The sequence below is a fragment of the Bos mutus genome, chromosome 9, assembly GCF_027580195.1.
Source record: "Bos mutus isolate GX-2022 chromosome 9, NWIPB_WYAK_1.1, whole genome shotgun sequence".
Classification (NCBI taxonomy): Eukaryota; Metazoa; Chordata; class Mammalia; order Artiodactyla; family Bovidae; genus Bos; species Bos mutus.
The window spans coordinates 60,317,358-60,336,407 of NC_091625.1; the positions used below are offsets into that span (position 1 = coordinate 60,317,358).

Consider the following 19,050-nt stretch of genomic DNA (forward strand, 5'->3'; position numbering starts at 1 on the left):
GGAAGATCTCCTGGAGAAGGAAATGGCAGCCCACTCCAGTACTCTTGCCTGGAAAATTCCATGGACAGAGGAGCCTGGTAGGCTACAGTCCATGGGGTCGCAAAGAGTCTGACACAACTGAGTGACTTCAATGTCAATGTCAATGTCTGTTACTAGGGGTGGCTTATTTTTTTTAATTCTCTCCTCCTCCCAAGTTATTAGGCCCTTTGGAAAAAACAAAGTATGTTCTTTGAGGGTGAGTGGTCATCTCCTCTCAGTTCAGTTCAATCATGTCTAACTCTTTGCAACCCCATGGACTGCAGCAAACCAGGCTTCCCTGTCCATCACCAGCTCCTGGAGCTTGCTGAAACTCATGTCCATTGAGTTGGTGATGCCATCCAACCACCTTATCCTCTGTCATCCCCTTCTTCTCTTGCCTTCAATATTTTATTATCACCTTATTTTTCTCATCCTATAGGCCTGGTATACTTAGAAAATTAATCGTATACCCTATTGTGGCAAAGAAAAATCACTTAGAAGTCCTTCTACCCACTTGACACCTAATTATCAGGAGAATGCTATTTTAAGTATAAAGAAAAGCTGCAGTGGAGGAAATGGTCCACTTCTTGATACATCTTGGGTCTTTTGATAGATTTAATGGAAGCACCCCTTAGTTTTTGAGAAGATTGTTGAGGAGATAATTTAACTCACTCCTAAAATAAAATTAAATTTATACCCCCCTCTTTTTCTATGAACTGCAGCCATTATATTGTGTATACTAAACTGCAGAAACTGAGTTTCTAGATGAGGGCAAGAGTGGGGTTACTTCATTCCATGTAACAAAATATCTCTTCCATTTTCTTTTATCAGTGTCTGAAAACTATGTCCATCTCTATATCAATTGTAGTAGTAAATGGCAACTCACTCCAGTATTCTTGCCTAGAAAATTCCATGAACAGAGGAGCCTGGCAGACTATATAGTCCATGGGGTCGCAAAGAGTCAGACATGGCTGAGCAACTGAGCACACACACACACATCAATTATCCCTCAAGGTTAAATACATAAAGGGTAGAGAGAAAGAAAATTTATTAGAAAAGGCTGTAAATGGAGAGGAACTTGGAGTTGTGAACCCTGATTTAGCATTACTAAACTTTTAGTCTCATTTGGGAAGAATATATTTGTAGGTTTGGTGGTTTTTTAAAGTATATGTGTGTCTTTGTTTTTCTCTGTGTGAACAGACTCTCGGCTCTCAACTGTACTGAAATACAGCCTCCCTCCTGTCCATATAAGACCTTCGACGTGTTTACAATTATTTGGACTCTTCTTGGATTTTATACTATTTTCACTGCTTCCTACAGATAGTACTGGCGGTGCCGACAGAAAAACATCTAAGGGTAACATTTGGATTTATGGCTTGACTAGAAGTCATTGAGTCTTTGGATTATCTTGGAGTCATTCAAGATGTTAGGCTCGAAGAGATCTTTGAAATTGCAAACATTTAATTCCTCCAGACTAACTAGGGGAGAAGGGGGATTGATGAGCAAGCACATGCTTTCAAACTTCACCACCACCAGGTTCTGTACAGTGCAGTCAGCATTACATGAGATAAAGCATGTAAGGCACTTGGCACTAGAGTTGACACATCGTGAACACTTGGGAGGGTTAGCCATGATTATTGGCTTGTCTGATTTAATTTTGTCTTCACGTCTCTTTCTGCTCCCTGATGGCCATTCTGAAGAGCAGTCTAATGTCCAAGAAATAGGAAAATACCCAATGCAAGGGAAATGCAAGGCTCTGGTCTTCCAGAAACAGAATTAATCAGTGCACAAAGGAAAATGCTTGTGTTTTTTTTCACGATGATGTCGATGACGTCCATACTCCCTCCACGGAAGAGGGGCAATTCCTCCCTTGTCCAGATCCAACTCAGTCCCATCTAATGAGGGCCACCTGATGGTAAACTCACCTTATTCCCATTTCCCGCTTTATTATGTGAAAAACAATGAGCTGCTCATTATCATCTGTGTAAGAAAAAAATGCAATCTAAACGTGGTTGTCCCTGATTAGAACTTTGTTAAGGTATGTGATGGGCAAGTGCGTTTCTCCTGTGCCTTCAATAAAGTGGGTAACTAAACAAATTAACCACAACTCATGCTGTGGCAGGAGTGTAAATTGGTACAGTTTTTCTGAACAGTCACCAGGACCCTCAAAGCTCACTCTACTTGACCCCACAATTCTTTTTGTAGGAATCTACCTAGGAAAATACATTCAGGTGATTTGATATTCAGATACATCTGTCAAAGTGTCATCTGCAATAACAGAAGAAAAGAAAACAATATGTCATTCCCCAAATGAGAGAAATAATGAAATAAAACACTTTTCTACACAGACATTGAAAAGCATGTTTCTGAAGAATTTTTAATAACTTGAGGAAATGTTTACGTTCATATAATATTGACTCAAAAAGGAGAAACTGTGCTCTATTTTTGTGTATCTGAAAAGAATACCAGTCCACAATCCCTAGTCTCCAGTACTGAATGCATTTGGTTCAAACATCACAAAGGTCTCTTGGTGACTTGTTTGGTAGAAAAATCTGACCTGAATTAATGTGAGGCTCTATTTTTTCTGACCAAATAAGAATATGCATCTCTTTTGCTGCAGAGATTCTAATGTGTGTGATTACGGGGTGCTGCTTCAGATTCTGATGGGGCATCATACAACAAATGGTAGTTTAGCATCATAATACTCTTTAACACCAAGCAGTTCTGAACTCTGAAGTGTATCTGGCCCAGGAGTTTCATTTAAGGGGTCATGAGCCGATACAACAAAATACCATGAATGATTTATCAGTGTCAAGGTTGCAATTGATGTTTATTTTTTCTTGATTCTTTTCCATAAATTTATGTTCTATAATAAGCATGTATTAATTTATCCTCAGGAAAAAATAAGGACTATTATTTTCTAAGAAAACATATTTGAAGTATCAGAGGATCATCTCATTTCAGTTGGAATCCTCAAATTTATCACTTGCTTCAAATTTTTCACAACTCTTTTTGTTGTTGTTTAGTCGCTAAGTCGTGTCCGACTCTTTGTGACCCCATGGACTGTAGCCCGCCAGGCTCTTCTGTTCACAGGATTTCCCACGCAAGAATACTGGAGTGGCCTGCCATTTCCTTCTCCATTGTTTCCTGTATCTTCTTGTTAATATAGCCAGGTGTGTCTTTTGAACCAAAGTGTTCTGATTTGTTGAAAGAAAACATTCAGGAGATGAAATAGAGAGATAGCTGTCTGGATATGTCCAAGCTGCTTTGGGGTTCAGAAGAGCACCCAGTGAGGGATGTGTTTTACTGTGGTGAGCCCTAGCATTGATACCTGGATTATTTTATCCTGTTCTATTTAGCTGGACTGGTCCTGAGGCACAGGAAGTTAGAGGTCATGAAATCGGAGGATTGGGAGTAGCAGGTTTGCAGGAGAGAGGGGACATGCAAGGTTTTCTGTGCTAATGGACAGTCTTCCTCCCCAATCAGGTGGATGCTCGCTGACCTGTCACAAGGTGGCCCCACAAGGTTTTGGGGTCCATGTCTGAATGGATTGCTGTAGCCTTCTCTTCTCTCCCTTCGCCCAGTTCCCTGCATCCTAAGACTCGAAGCCAGCACAGGACCTGGAAAAATTACATGTAAGTTTTGACTAAGGTTTCTTTCCTCCAACCAAAAAAGGCTAAGAATTTTCTGAGATAATAATAACAAAGTGTCTTGAGAATTATTATTGAGGAAGGGCACAGGGGTTAGACTCTGCCTACGGGTGGTTCCCTAACTCGGTGGATCTTACCCATTATCATGCTTCAGAATCGCCTGGAAGGCTTGTGAAAGTCCAGCTTGCTGAAGCTCATGCCCAAGTTACTGGATTCAGGAGATCTAGGGGCCTCTGAGAATTTACTTTACTAACAAATTTCCAGGTGATCCTGATGAGGCTGGTCCAGGGACCCTACTTTGAGAATCACTGCTGTAACTCAAGCGTGACTGAAAGGAGGAATGATAAAGGTAGAAACGTGTATGAAACTAAAATGAAGATATTAATGCTGTACTTAATACATGAACTCAACTCTCAGAAAAGAGACTTTAAGGGTCTTCTCGACACTGTCACCTTTGAAAGTCCATCCAAGTAGATGCCATTATTCTGTGCCAGCTCAACTCCAGGGCACAAGTACCAGGCTGTCTCTGCCCTTGCCTTTCAACAAGGGTGACTGACAGTGCTGTTAACAGGCTATAGTGACAGCTACCATCTTTTCCCGTGTGTCCTCATCATGCTTTGAGACACACTCCAAAGGGAAAATCCTTTTTCTCCTGGGCTAGAAAATATATTGTTTCCTTTCAGAGTGAATCATCCCAGTATGATCCTTCCCCTCATACTCTTAAATGACTTGATTTGCAAAAGGAAGGTGAACTTCTAATCAAAAGTCTAAGCCAGCAAAACCAGTGTTTTGTGGGCTTTTATGTTCTCAGGACTGACATATTTTTAAGATAAGCATGTTACTGTGTTAGCTTTGGGACAAGCCAGTCACCTCTCTGCGGAAGACAAGAACAATTTAGTCCATGTTCATAGAATAAAGTAGAAGAGTTTGACTCAACAACTGTGCACTTGGGTATATGGGAGCGCACGTGCTAATGTACACGTATACCTATGAACCTGTATGAATTTTGTATGTTTCTAAGCTTTCAGTGTACAAGTTCTAATAACATGTTTTTTGTTTCATTGAGTCAATGTGAGTGTGAAAATAGTCTGAGTGATGCTGTCTAGGAAATGTTTGAGAAATTTTATGGGCATTTTGAATCTGTGGATAAGCATGGTGAGGTGATTTATAACATTTTACTTCATATGGTTAATGTTATCATTCAAAGCAGCAATTAGGGCTTACAGTTCTTTTATTGTAACTCTCTGAAATGGAGAACAGTCACTTTAAAAAAAAACAAAACTTTTTAAAACTGAGAGGAGTCACTTTTTTTAAATAAAGTGATTGAACAGGACCGGAATGGTTGGCATGATTTGGCATTGCTTTCATTTTACAGACAAAAAAACTGATTATCAGAAAGGGTTAAAATAATGGAAGGAAAGAAAGAAGGAAGAAAGGAAGGGCTGCCAAGAATCACACAGAAAGAAGTAGCCAAGGCCACCTGTAAAATTTGAGGGTCCCTGTGCAAGATGAATATGTGCAGTTGCTTGGGAATAGTCACTTTTAATAAAGCAATTCCCAAGCAGATACGTAATGAAGGAGCATTACCTGCTACCTAGATGTTAACAGAACCCCAAACCCTGGAGATAGATTTAAGTGCATGCTTTTAAAATAAAAATCACAAAATCAGAAAAATAAGACCAAAAGAGCAAGAAGTGATGAAAGAGTTCTAGAAGGAATTAATTCAGAATTGTCTTCTGGGAGCTGCCCAGAGGGTAACAGGGCTGGTAATCGGGCTGACAGAGTTGTGAGCGAGGTAATTACCTATTATCACTCTACCCTTACAAATGATAACATCTCTGTCAAGCACTAATTGGTTATTCTGCAAAGCATTCTGGGAAGTTTCAGTTTATGAAGTGTCTTCACCATGAAGTAAAAGAAATGGGTTGGATCAAATGTTCCTTCATCTCCCTCCTGCTTTCCTGTGCTGGCACCTGTGAGTGTCCACGTCTACACTTCAGGTTTCCCTGGTGGATGACCTTTGGTGTCAGTCAGTTTAATAACTGCAAGACAAGCCAGGGCAGGTAGAATGCTGCTGTGACACCTTGGGTGACTTGGAACAGAAAACTCCTGCTGGCCCTGGTGCCCCCTTCCTGGCTCACTCCCTGCAGCCTTGGGTGAAGCGTTCAACACACCAAGTGCCTAGAGCATCTCTGTGAAAGCCATGGGGATTCCCCTGGTGGTCCAGTGATTAAGACTCCGCACTTTCAAGGCAAGGGACATGGGTTCAATCCCTGGTCAGGGAAATGAAATCCCACATGCCGTGTGGTGTGGCCGATAAGTAAATTTTAAAAATAATAATGTCTTGGCAATTCCCTAGTGGTCCAATGTTTAGGACTTGGCACTTTCACTGCCATGTGCCTGGGTTAAAAAATAAAATTTGAAAAATAAATATTGTGCATTTGGGGACAAGGAGTATATGGGACCCCATGGTGCTCTCCTTTCAGTTTTGCCGTCAACCTAAAACTGCACTAAAACATTTATTAATATAAAAAACTTAACACTAAACAGTATGATGATTCCTCAGAAAATTAAACATAGAATGACCATGTGTGTGTGCTGTCGCTTCGGTCGTACCCAACTCTTTGCAACCCTGTGGACTGTAGCCCACCAGGCTCCTCTGCCCATGGAGTTCTCCAGGCAAGAATACTGGAGTGGGTTGCCATTTCCTCCTCCAGGGGATCCTCCCAACCCAGGGACTGAACCCATGTCTCCTGCATCTCCTACATTGGCAGGTGGATTCTTACCACTATGCCCCCTGGGAAGCCTAGAATGACCGTATGATTCTGCAATTCCACTTCTGGGTATACACTTAAAAGTAGTGAAAACAGAGCCTTGAACAGATACTTGTGCATCCATGTTCATACATCAGTATTCCCAGTAGTCCAAAGGTGGAAGCAACTCATTCAACCATGAATGAAGAAAATGTGGAATATGTATACAAGAGAATATTATTTAGTCTTAAAATATGGAAATTCTGACACATGCTCCAACGTGGATGAAACATGAAGGTACCAAGTGGAATAAGCAAGACACAAAATGACAGATACTGTATGATCCCACTTATGTGATGTACCTAGACTAGTCCTAGACTAGTTTCACTTTGGGAAGATGAAAAATTTCTGGAGATGGATGGTGGTCATGGCTGCACAGTAATGTGAATGGCTTCCCAGGTGGCTCAGTGGTGAAGAACCTGCTTGCCAATGCAGGAGACACAGAAGCTGTGAGTTTGATCCCTGGGTTGGGAAGATCCCTTGCAGAAGGAAATGGCAACCTGCTCCAGTATTCCTGCCTGGACAATCCCATGGACAGGGGAGTCTGGCAGGCTACAGTCCATGGGGTCGCAAACAGTCAGATGTGACTTAGCAACTAGAACAACAACTTAATGCCACTGACCTATACTCTTAAAAAATGATTTAAGTCATAAATGTTATGTTGTGTATATCTTACTACACACACACAAAAATACCCTGAATACCAGAATTTACTTTCCTTCTGAGAATACCAGGAAGAACACTAAGTAATGCTTGACAGGAATGCCGTAGTTTGAGTAGGAGGAGGAAGCATAAGTGTCCATATCCCTCACAACTCCCTCAGCCCCAGCACTTCCCGGACACCCTTTGGGCAAAGGTAAGGGCCCTGCAGAATATTAGACTTCAGTCTCAGGAATGGATTTTCTATTGGGACAAGGACAAATTGGTCCGAAACCACTAGGGAAATTTGTCATCGATAACCGTCATCTCTACTAAAATCTCCTGTACGCATGCAGGAAAGCTGCTTTCCTAGGATGGAGAGGACGTGCACACCCCTGTGCTCCAGTCGTGGGACTGCTGCAGTTCATGTGAATTATGACTTCATTAATCAGTCTGGGTACCACACCCCAGAATGCGTGAATTGTGGAGGCAGTTGACAGGTCTTAGCACTGGAGGCAGACCTGAAGACGGGACCAGGACTTGCCCCAGAGTGAAGCCTAGTAGAAAGTGGAAACTTGGAAAGAAAATTAGTAGCAAACAGATCTCTGGCAACAGGGCTTCTCACTCTAATGCCTGTTTGACATTCTCCCAGTGAAGTGTAGCTTATACCCCATCAGCAAATCTCTGTAATATTGGATATTACTGCACCCATACCTCACAAAACAGCTGTAGAAGTAACATGGAGGCCGGTGAGGAATAAGAAGGATTGAACCCACTGAGTTAGTCCATTTGGGCCCTAATTTTGGGAAAGGAGGTGGATTTTGCTTTTTATTCTGTGTTTCTAGAAAACCAGCCTTGGAGAACCATCAGTGAGTTCTCTTGGGGCCTAGGTAGCCGTGTTTTCCTCAGGCCTCCTTTCCTTTACTATTTTACTTTACTCTTTTCAGTTCCTGCCCTTGAGGTTTGACTAGGGGTTGTAATTCCTAAAGAGCAGTACATAAGGATCCATAGTTTCAAAGAGCTCAAAAACTTCTGAGTTATCCCACATCCTCCTTAAGATATCAGAATCATTTATACCTATGAGCATGCATGTGTATGGGCCTCCGTGGTGGCTCACATGGTTAAGAATCTGCCTGCAATGCGGGAGACCTGGGTTTGATCCCTGGGTTGGGAATATCCCCTGGAGAAAGGAATGGCTACCCATTCCAGTATTCTGGCCTGGAGAATTCCATGGACAGAGGAACCTGGTGGGCTGCAGTCCATGGGGTCACAAAGAGTCAGATACGACTGAACAACTTTCAAAAAGATAATAATAATAAATGCATGTGTGTGAATTATAAACATATATACATACATAAATGTGTATGTATGTGTTTGGCTCAAGGAAAAAGTATAACCAAAAAAGAATTGAAGTAAAATCATCAAAGTACAGTGGATATAAATCAGTCCTTCATTTCCAACCCAGACATTCCAAACCTGCTTAGAAATACTCTCCATGCTTTTTGAGAACAGGGCATAGCAACAAAAGTTTTGGAGTCAGTTGCTTAGGGAGCTGCTAAGATATCAAACAGTTGGAATGAAATGTTTTTATGGAAAAGAAAATTCAGGGGAGCAAGTCTTAAGAGAGGAGAAGTAAGTGGTTCTTCATCTTTGACATCACATGTAGATACCGGCACCCTAAGCTTGAGTTGAAACAACATGGATATAGATTCTAATCAAAACAAGTTCACCCCAGGAGTTCAGACACCATGATTTTTAGACGGACACCCTGACACAGATTGCCTACAACAATCCCCAGAGGAAAAGACATGAGCTAGAGAAAAACCAACAAAGACCAGCTTTTGGGGGCTCTACTGATAAACTCTTACGGCCCCGAGAATCAGATGTACCTGGATACAGGCACTGAATTCATATTTAGTGATGGCTCAGCTACCTGGAACCCAACTAACCAGAACCCTCAATTAACTAGCCTTGGTACTTCCCACCGCCACTCCACCCCCGCCCCTTCTCACACCCCACACCCACCCTACCGCACAAGTCCCACTTCCCTTTTTCAGTGATAGAGATTCAGAAAACAAGGTAGTTTTGGTTTAATAAAGTTAGAAATACACCCTGGAGGATATTTGTAGCTGGTAACACTGACCTGCTGATTCACTGAGAATGGTTAGCTCCTTTATAAGTAGAAAAAGAAACTGCTTTGGAAAGATTTTGAACAGAAAGCATTTTCTAGCTGTCAATTCCCCAGAAAATTGAAACAAATCAAAAAAGATCTTCTTGTTTTCAAATAGTGTAGTTAACTTAGATCTTATTGTACCTATTTTCATGTCTTAATTGGACTTAGAATAGAAAAATATACCATTCATTTTTTTCTTGAGAAACCATGCAAGTTTTGGCTATTACCACCTTTCCAGTACCAGAGTTTAATCTCAGATAATTATTTTTATGCTTATTCTGTTTATTCTAGTTGGAGGCTCTCTAAAAGTTGTGATGTTAATGATAAGAATGTTATATAAAATAACTTCATGAACATGTATATTTAGCTCTTATTTTCATTGGGGAAACATTGGCATAGTTTTGAAGCCAATTCTGTTTTTTTTAAGAATGTATGTGATTCTTTGTAACATACTGTCTCACAGTCATGTTCTGTTCAAGGCACCACCAAGATTAATTTGCATTCTCTGCATATACGCTGATGGTACAGGTAGTGGTGATGTAACCAGCGTGGTAATAGACGTGTCCAAATTCCAAAAGGTGTTCACTGTGAGTTCTCGACTCAGCCATGCAAATGACAGAGCTGCTCACCAACTGACGTCAGCTGTAGTACAAATAGTTTGTCAATTTTTTCTCATCATTTCCAATCTGTTGCTTTTTAGAAATAGTTTGTGTGCTCTCTTTTGGATGTGCCCATTGCTCTGTGAGCCATGATTTAACCCAAGGGATAGCTACCCTCTTCCAAAGACACACACATTAAACTGACCACTGTGAGGTCCCTGGCCTATGGAGCTCTGGGGCAGTTGGAGCATGCCCAGACCATGGTCACAGTGAGGAAGGACACTGTTTGCAAAGCTCTGTAGAGTAGCAGTATTCTTAGAGTCCTTGTCATGCTTAACTAGAAAATATAATCTCTTGTTTCTAGCAGATTTTCCCTGTATTTTATGTCTGCTTTGTCACCAGCCCAGGTTACTATAAAGATCCCATGTATTAAGTGTTCTTAGTGACTAGAAAAAACAGAATCAGAAACTAATGAATTGTTTCCTTTTACCAAAATATAATTAGCTTTACTTTCCCAATTATGACAGTAATACATGCTTATGATACAAAATTTATAAAATAGCAGAATAGAATAAAGAAAATAAGTCACTTTTAATCCAGCTACCCAAATGCAACCTACCTGTTAACTCCTACTTTTCTGTGTTTTTCCAGACTTCTTTCCTTTCGTCAACCAATTCCAAATTGACAAGCAGTACTCTGGACTGCTGACATCCCACAAATTGGTGGAATTCAGAAATGATAACTTTGTTATCATTTTATAGGACAGTGATCTCCTAGTTGCTTATTTTTCTCCCTTCAAATTACATTCATCAACTCTTACAAGAACAGATACCCCTGTAGACTCACCAGTGTCTTTATCAAGTGGAAACTGTTACTAACTTCTTTTTTCCATTTCTGGATTCCGTCAGTAAATAAGATTTTTGAGTGACCCTACAATATCCTATTTGAGCCTTGGGAATGATAAAAGAAAGATTTAATGTGGTCCCAGATGGTTTTAGTGTTAGGTCAATTGGTTGTGTTATAGATAGGTAAAATTTTGTAATTGATACACTATAAGACAATTTGGCAGAAGGGGGAAAGGTTGATGGGCCAGATTCCCCACCCCTATTCCCCAACCATATTCCAAACAATATGGACCCCAATAAAATTCTAATTTTATATTCAAATATAGCCCTTTCTGTGCTATGAACCAGAGAGTTTTCCTTTGCATCATTTGTCATTGTTGTTCAGTCACTAAGTCGTGTCCAACTCTTTGCGACCCCATGGAGTGCAGCACACCAGGCTTCCCTGTCCTTCACTATCTCCTGGAGTTTGCTTAGACTCATGTCCATTGAGTCACTGATGCCATCCAACCATCTCATCCTCTGTCACCCCTTTGTCCTCCTGCTCTCAATCTTTCCCAGCATCAGAGTCTTTTCCAGTGAATCAGCTCTTTGCATCAGGTGACCAAAGGATTGGAGCTTCAGCTTCAGCATCAGTCCTTCCAATGAGTACTCAGGGTGGATTTCCTTTAGGATTGAGTGGTTTGATCTCCTTGCTGTCCAAAGGACACTCAAAGAGTCTTCTCCAGCACCACAGTTCAAAAGCATCAATCCTTCAGTGCTCAGTCTTCTTTATGGTATCCCTCTTCAGAGAAGCATCTCTTCAGATTCCTCTGGTGTGGTGTTCAGTCTGTGGTGTGGGTTGTGCTGAGTATCTGTGTGCTTCCCTTTGGAGAGACGTCAACTTTGGATCAGGATGAATCCTGACTCTTAGCCAAATTTAGGAAGGGCTTTGAACACTGAGACACAACCCAGATTAAAATGAAGGGGATTGTTAAAGGAATCGCCTGAGGAAAGCTGTAGGAATGTCATCCACAAACATTAATGTCAATGGAATATTAAATGTATAGTAAACAGCTGCTGGAAGAGATTTTATGTTTCAAAAGTTATCTGGGGACTTCCCTGGCAGCCGATCCAATGGTTTAAGACTGTATTTCCAATGTGGTGGAGTAGGGGTGGGAGGAGGTCAGATTTAATCCCTGGTCGAGGAATTAAGATCCTACATGCCACGCAGCACAGCTAAAAAATAAAAAATAAAATTTTTAAATGATCCATATTAGACATTGTGTGTAATGAGGTCTCATCATCGTTTGTATAAGCCTTAGGTTCTTAATAGCAGTTTTTTCTAGGTTCTTTCCTCTGCTTCCCTTCACATCCTTTGTGTCCTAGTATATAATAGGGATACAGTGTGCTGACTTGAATTAAAATTTCTGTGCTATGGCTCTTGCATGACAGATGAACAAATGTGCCGAGCTCAGTGTATATTCTGCTTCCTTCCGACAGTAGTCGAAAGATGCCTTCTTCTGATGACAGTCGAAAGATGCTTTGGTAAATTGTGTGGAACGCCCGAGTCGGGTACCAGTGTGGGAAGTGGTCTGCAGTGCCTTGATCCTCCCTTGGAGAAGGAGATGCTTGTGTGGATACTGAGCACTCAGTTCCCTACCTTCGGTTTCGATTTGACCTCCTCACTTCCCTGAGTCACGGCGTTCGCTCATCAGCGACAGGCATGTCTCAGAAACCTGAGACTGTCCCTCGGACTGTTTGTGACACTGTCTCTGAAATTTCCCGTGACACGAACAGCCAGCATTTGTCGTCAAACTTCAAAAACTTTTAGTTGGTTTGCAGTTGACATTGAGATTAACTTTCTCTAACCTAAACTAGTGAAAACTAAAACACTGCTCACCACATGAAAGTTTTGCTTTCGCTGCGTTCAGACCCCTCCCACCCTGTCACAGCACAGTCATTTGGAGTCTAGTGTGGGGAGGTGTGGTTGTACCTCAGTCGTGGATGACCCACTTTTTCGTAACACTTAATTACCCGTGTTTTTACAACAGCAGTCAGAGATCTGATGCTAGTGGACTCTAACCCCTCAAAGATTTTCTGATCCATCTCATCAGCACTGCTCTGGGAAGAAGGTGTGAGCTCTGCAGGGCGCGAGTAGCTACCGGGGATGACAACATTTCCTCTAGTTTCTGGATAATGAGCAAGTGCACAGGTAAAGATGCCTTTCTCAGTGTTGACTCTTTTCGTGTCTTCATTATTTGGTGGAACTGACTTTTAAATATTAATCCCTGTCTGCGTGTGTTTGCTTCTGTGCTTTGCGGAGGGTTCAGGGGATCAAGCATTCAGATTGGTACCCTGGGACTTTAATAACTTAACTTTTCATGAAAAGTCTAAAGAGATGGTGATCAAAAATAGACTCTCATCTCTATCCTCTCTATGCCCCCAGAAACATCCTCTTCCTCAATTTTTTTTTTTTTTTCTTATTGCTCTCAAGGTGGGTTTTTTCAACATCAGCAGCTCTGCTCGGCAGCGAGAGTTCATGCTTGGTGAGCTGAGGGTTTGGGGGGTGAGTGGATGGAGCAGACAGAGACAAAAATGCACAGAAGGGAAGGGAGATGGCAAGGAGATGCTGTGTCCCAGTGAGTGCTGGCCCTCAGCACCCCAAGAGCAGATTTAGGATAGGAACTATTGCTATAACTTTGGCAAGATCATTCCTGACAGCCTGCTCCGTTCTAGAAACGTTTACGTTTCTGATGTCCCTTTGTTCATTTGAGGAACTTTTAAAACACTGTCCTTATTGCAAAACAAGATGTTGTCGGTATCATCTGCCTGAATTTACAGAACCCTTTTGGGGGTATGTTTCTTTGCTGGAAGCTGGTTGCCAGGCGGCAGGTGACAGGGTGGTGGCGGTGCCTGGCGGATCACGCTTGCCAAAGCACCGTCCGCCCTGCCACCGTGGAGTCTTTGAAAATGCCCAGAGATAAGTCAACGTTGTTTTCCCTGAAAGTCCTGATACAGAAAAAGAATGAAAGTACAAACACTAACTGGAAAAAATGTCACATATTTTAGCCACTTTGCATCCCTTGTTAGGACGAACCCTGGGTTGGGTTTTTTTTTTCTTTTTTCTTTTTTCACATTTGTGGACTTGTGCGGTAGGTGGAGCAGTGTGGGTGGCCCAGAAAAAGTAGCGGTTAGAATAAGATTTTCCATTTATTGCCCTTTTGTGCATGGCTAAAAATAAGATTCATACAAATCAGAATATGTAATGCAAGCACAATCACTCTGTTAATTCTGATGACTGGCTTGCCCGCATCTTTGCATCTGTCTGGTAAGTGGTGCGTTGGGAGGAATAAATGTGTCTCTCTGTTTAAGCAGCAAAAAGTTGGCCACATTTGGGCACTGTGTGTCTACCTATGATAGTTGATCAGCATTTTCCCCTCCTGAAGAAAGAAAGACACAACTCACACATAAGCAAATTGTGTCGGCAGAAGGTTGCAAGAAATAGTGACAGGATCCTTGAATCATTTTTTGAGAAGTAATTGCCTTGTTTGAAATGCCATTTAACAACATCCATCTCTTTGGCTCAATGTTAGAAAGTTGTATCTTGTAGACCCAGAGAACAGCAACAGGAGGATTCCTTAGTGGTGGTGCAGAGAGATTGGAGGACTTTTTTGATTGTGTAGGGACAGGGTGCTGGGGAGAGGGGACCAGGGATGGGCACCGACCTGCTCTATGCACAGATGTCGGAGGGCAGTTAACCAAGTGAAAACTCCCCTTCATCTGCCAGCCAGGTCTCCTGCAACCACAGTAAGGGGTAACGTGTCTGTCTGTGGCTACAGGAAATACCAGACAGAAAGAAGTGGTGTCAACCTTCACAGGGAAATTTGCAACTCCGTGATCCCAGCCATGGTGCTGTCCCCGTGCTACTGGCTGAGTGGCTGTGGCATTTCCAAAGAATGAGGGTGTCTGCAAGTGAAGAGAGTGTCTGCTGAAGCCTTTCAGTTTGATGTCACTTGGGAAATAGGATGAGTCAAGAGGGCAGTCATTCCAGAAGCCTCTGGAAACTGAAGACTACAAATCATATTCCCCACTCGTTGTCTCCAGGCTCAGCAGATGGTGAGGAGGGATGGTTAATGTGAGACCAGAACTTTGGGAAACAAGAGGACTAATCAGCATCAGATCTTCAGTTAGCTACCTGTTGACCTTGATCTCTTCATTGAACCTCTCCTAGGCCTGGATGTCTTTAATTAAAAACTGAAACAGGGGGAGTGCCTACCTCAGAGGGTGGTGGTGGGGAGTGAACGAGATAACATACTTGAAGCACAGAGCCAGCACTCAGTAAAAGGATGGTGGTGATGCTTATTCATGCTGTTGCATCATACAAATGTGGTGGAGAATTTCAGGGCATTTGGCGGTTCCCTATTCTGCTTGGAGTACACATTTTGGAATTAAATGGACACAAGATCATCCTCTTGTTCACTGTTTCTCAATCAGAAGGCTACAGGTCATTTACAAATAATTTGGTTCTTCATAGGCTACTAGTGTCGCTTTTGGGGTCTTGGTTTTTTATTTTGCCATTAAATTAGCACCATGAAAGCCTCTCTTTCATCTTAAGGTGAGCACTGTGTTGAGCATAATCAGTTATTTTTGCCTTCCCACTCAATTTATTTCAGCGTGAATATTTCAGTTCTGACATCTGTGCACATTCACTGTAATACCTGCTGATGTACATCATGAAAGAGAGAGTGCTAATGTTGTAATCAAGGAAGGTTTTAAGTATTTCAGTTGGGAATGGGCAAAACTTGAGGAGCAATTAGCTTCCATGGTGGTAGAATTCCCTATAGAAAATATCACATCTGTTGTCATTCTGGTTACTGATCAATCCTGTAGATAACCAGATGCTGACAAGCAGAAAAGAACTCCTGTTGCTTCTTTTTAGTATTTTTTGCAAATTATTTTCTCTTGAATGTAATGTATATCTAGCCTTCTAGGAGTCTTTTTCTGCCCACCAAAGTTTTTCATTAAGTAAATATATTGTGTATTTCATAATCAGGTCATCATTGTAGGTATCACTTAACCTTTTTGGTTAACCTTTAGTATTACATGTAAAGAGTTACATACATCAGATTCTTCAGCTTCCTCCATGACCTTCCTGGGATTCAGTTTCTTCATTTATCAAGTTAAAAAAAAGACATTATGACTGCACCCTGACTTGCCCTCACTAGGGACCTGACAAGAAGTGATAAATGAGACTAAGGAGCTAAGGAATTAAAACACGGTACAGGTATAAAGCAGTGATGGCTTGATTTCATCACTTGATGTATTTTGCTAGTTTTAAAAATTCTTCTCTCCAAATTTTCCTTTTCATGATCTGTCCTACCACTTCAGTCATGGGTACAACCTTTGATTTGTAGTATATATGTTAGCATCATCACTGGATTTTCTGGATTTTTCATGTTAGGGACCCTATCAGTCCAGTGAGCTGGAGACATTTCTCAGGTTGACTAAACAGGCAAAACCTCTCTTTCATTAGAATGGTACCCACGGAACAGACTTATGAATCTGGTGGGGCAGGAGCGGGGGGGCAGGGTAGTGGGGAGGTTGCCAGTGGAAGGATAGGGTGGAATATATGGAGAGAGTAACAGGGAAACATGCATTACCATACGTAAAATAGATAACCAATGAGAATTTGCCTTATGACTCGGAACTCAACCTGGGGCTCTGTAACAGCCTAGAGGGATGGGATGGGGGAGGGAGGTGGGAAAGAGGTTCAAGAGGGAGAGGACATATGAATACCTATGGCTGATTTATGTTGATACTTGACAGAAACCAACACAATACTGTAAAGCAATTATCGTGCACTTAAAAATAAATAAACTTTTTTTAAAAAGGAAGGATGGTACCCAGATTCTTTCAGTGCATCCAGACATTGCTGCTTTTTCCACTTTTTTTTTTTTCTGTTGAGTGAAATGGAAAAATGCTTTTCAGGCAGAGCAAATCATTCTAGAAGACTAACAAGTTCCTAGCATCACAGATACAGCTTCCCTCCCCTCCATGAACACACACACTCCCCATTATCTTTGCCTGTCTTATTGTACTTTGCCACAGACCGAAGTTTCTATAAAAATGGTAGGCAAAAGGAGGTGATAAATTAGGCTCTGGGTCTGATTTCCTCCCACACCTTCTTAAGGGATGAGATTCTGAAATTCATCTCGTTGATATACCGCCTGCTTCTTCCTTCATAACAGCCAGTTTTAACCTATCCTTCATGTGCAATTTGAGGGTACTGGCCAGGCTGGGCTCATTATTCCTTTGGTTGAATAATGTAAAGCATTTGCAATGGAGATTTGCTCTAATGATGTATTTTAAGTGCATGTCCATGTTGTTGGTTTAATGCACTCAGTCATGGAATGCTTTAGTTTATTGCTAATGGATGAATCCTCAGGAAAATCGGCATTTTCAATCGGATTGACATTTGGAGTGAGAAATAGAAATCTAATGAGAGCATTTCAACCAAGGTTTGTAATTAGGGCTGAATGGAGTAAATTTGTCCATGCGCACCCCAGAAGGGCACCGTGGAAGGTGAAATTGCTCACTCTGCTGCGAATGAGGCACGAGGGCCAATGGATCAGTGTCAGGCCACGACACTGTGGAGTATAAATGATACTGTCACCAAGTGCTGCACAGGGTATCAAGGGAATTCCACTCCAGTAAATTACATTACTCAGACCTGAAGGCATTGTGCTGGAATGAGAGGAGGGAAGAGAAGGCTGTCAGCACCCTGCGGAAGATATTATAGAGCTGGCTGCAGGGGTGGACGTCACCGGTTTCCATTATACCTGGAGATTCTGTGTCCTTTGTTAATTAGTTTTCAGAGGTTACAAATGGGTACATGTGAAAGCAGTCGTGTCTCCTGGGGTATAGATTTCAATTGACCACAAGGGAGTAAATGCAAGTTAATTTGTATAAACTGGTTAGTGCTTGATTCTCTTTCTTGTCATTTGTAGTTGGTGATACTACATGTTCATCTATGATCTAGCCCTTGTCTTATCTTGTTTTGGGGCTGATCCAAAAATATTGGGTTGGCCAAAATGTTCGTCCAGGTTTTTTGATAACAGCTTATGGGGACCGAATGGAGTTTTTGGCCAACCCAATACATTAGGGGGATGTAACCATCCTGTCTGTAATATTGCTTTATTTTCCCCCACCCCTGGCTTCATAGAAACATGCATTTCTTTCATCCTCTTCTAACATATCTTTCCCCTCATCACCTTCTATCCCTAAGGGCAACAAATTGTACCTGCACCTAACATTTCATTTCGTGAAAGAATTCCAAGTGAAGAACAGTTGATTCCTCAAGTGCAGTTTGTGGCAAAAAAAAAAAAAAAAAAAAAAACTTTTTCACTTCTTCTATTTTATTCCCCTGCAGTGAAGTGAGGCTTCACTTTTGGGGAAAAATATTAGGAGAAGAACATAAGAGCATCAATTATATGGCTGCCTTCTTTGTCATGTTGGATGTGTTCTGGGGACTTTGTCCACTTTGACCTCCAGTGCCAGTTCTTAAAAAAGCCAGACCAAGCGCTCTGGAGTTACACGGTTGCCTCTTAATCAGAAAGCAGATGTCCTCTCTGAGTGGATAGAGATGTAAAACTACATCCATTCTGACTTTCTTCTTTTTTTTTTTTTAATTTCAATATTTTTTTATTTTTTTATTTTAATTTTATTTTATTTTTAAACTTTACATAATTGTATTAGTTTTGCCAACTGACTTTCTTAAATCCATGTAACACTTTGTCTTTAGTGAAGTAAACCTGATAAGCATCTCTGATAGTCTGTTAACAAAGAGAATGCATGGTATACTACAGAAATGTCTCTAAAAGGCTTCCAAACAGCAAATTTTAAGCAACCTTTGTGAAACAGAAAATGCAGATAGCAATGAAAATAATTCCTTGAGTTTGACTTTTATTCTTTCTAAAATAATACTCCATCAATATCAGGGTATCGCAATTTAGTCTTTATTTTGTAGCCATCGTTGCAATCTTATTTTGTTCATCCAAGCATAAAATTAGTAAAACCAAGATACTTGGAAAACTAGTTTTGAGGGTAGATAGGAGAAGGCAATGGCAACCCACTTCAGTACTTTTGCCTGGAAAATCCCATGGACGGAGGAGCCTGGTAGTCTGCAGTCCATGGAGTCGTGAAGAGTCGAACACGACTGAGTGATTTCACTTTCCACTTTTCACTTTCATGCATTGGAGAAGGAAATGGCGACCCACTCCAGTGTTCTTGCCTGGGGAATCCCAGGGACGGGGGAGCCTGGTGGGCTGCCGTCTA

The 19,050-nt window shown here is 41.5% G+C and overlaps 1 protein-coding gene across 6 annotated transcripts in view; it reads left to right on the forward strand.

Moving 5' to 3' along the window:
* The window catches only part of BACH2 (BTB domain and CNC homolog 2), a 392,327-nt gene that overhangs the window by 223,264 nt on the left and 150,013 nt on the right, over window positions 1-19,050 (forward strand). For 2 of the 6 annotated variants that reach the window (XM_070376587.1, XM_070376588.1), the window contains exon 3: window positions 3,505-3,653. The exons of 2 other annotated variants lie outside the window; for them this stretch is intronic. The gene's annotated coding sequence lies outside the window, so the exon portion shown is untranslated. Of the gene's footprint in view, window positions 1-2,850; window positions 3,192-3,504; window positions 3,654-12,767; window positions 12,929-19,050 lie in introns of those variants that run through there. 2 more of the 6 variants (XM_070376589.1, XM_070376590.1) reach the window with 2 other exon arrangements.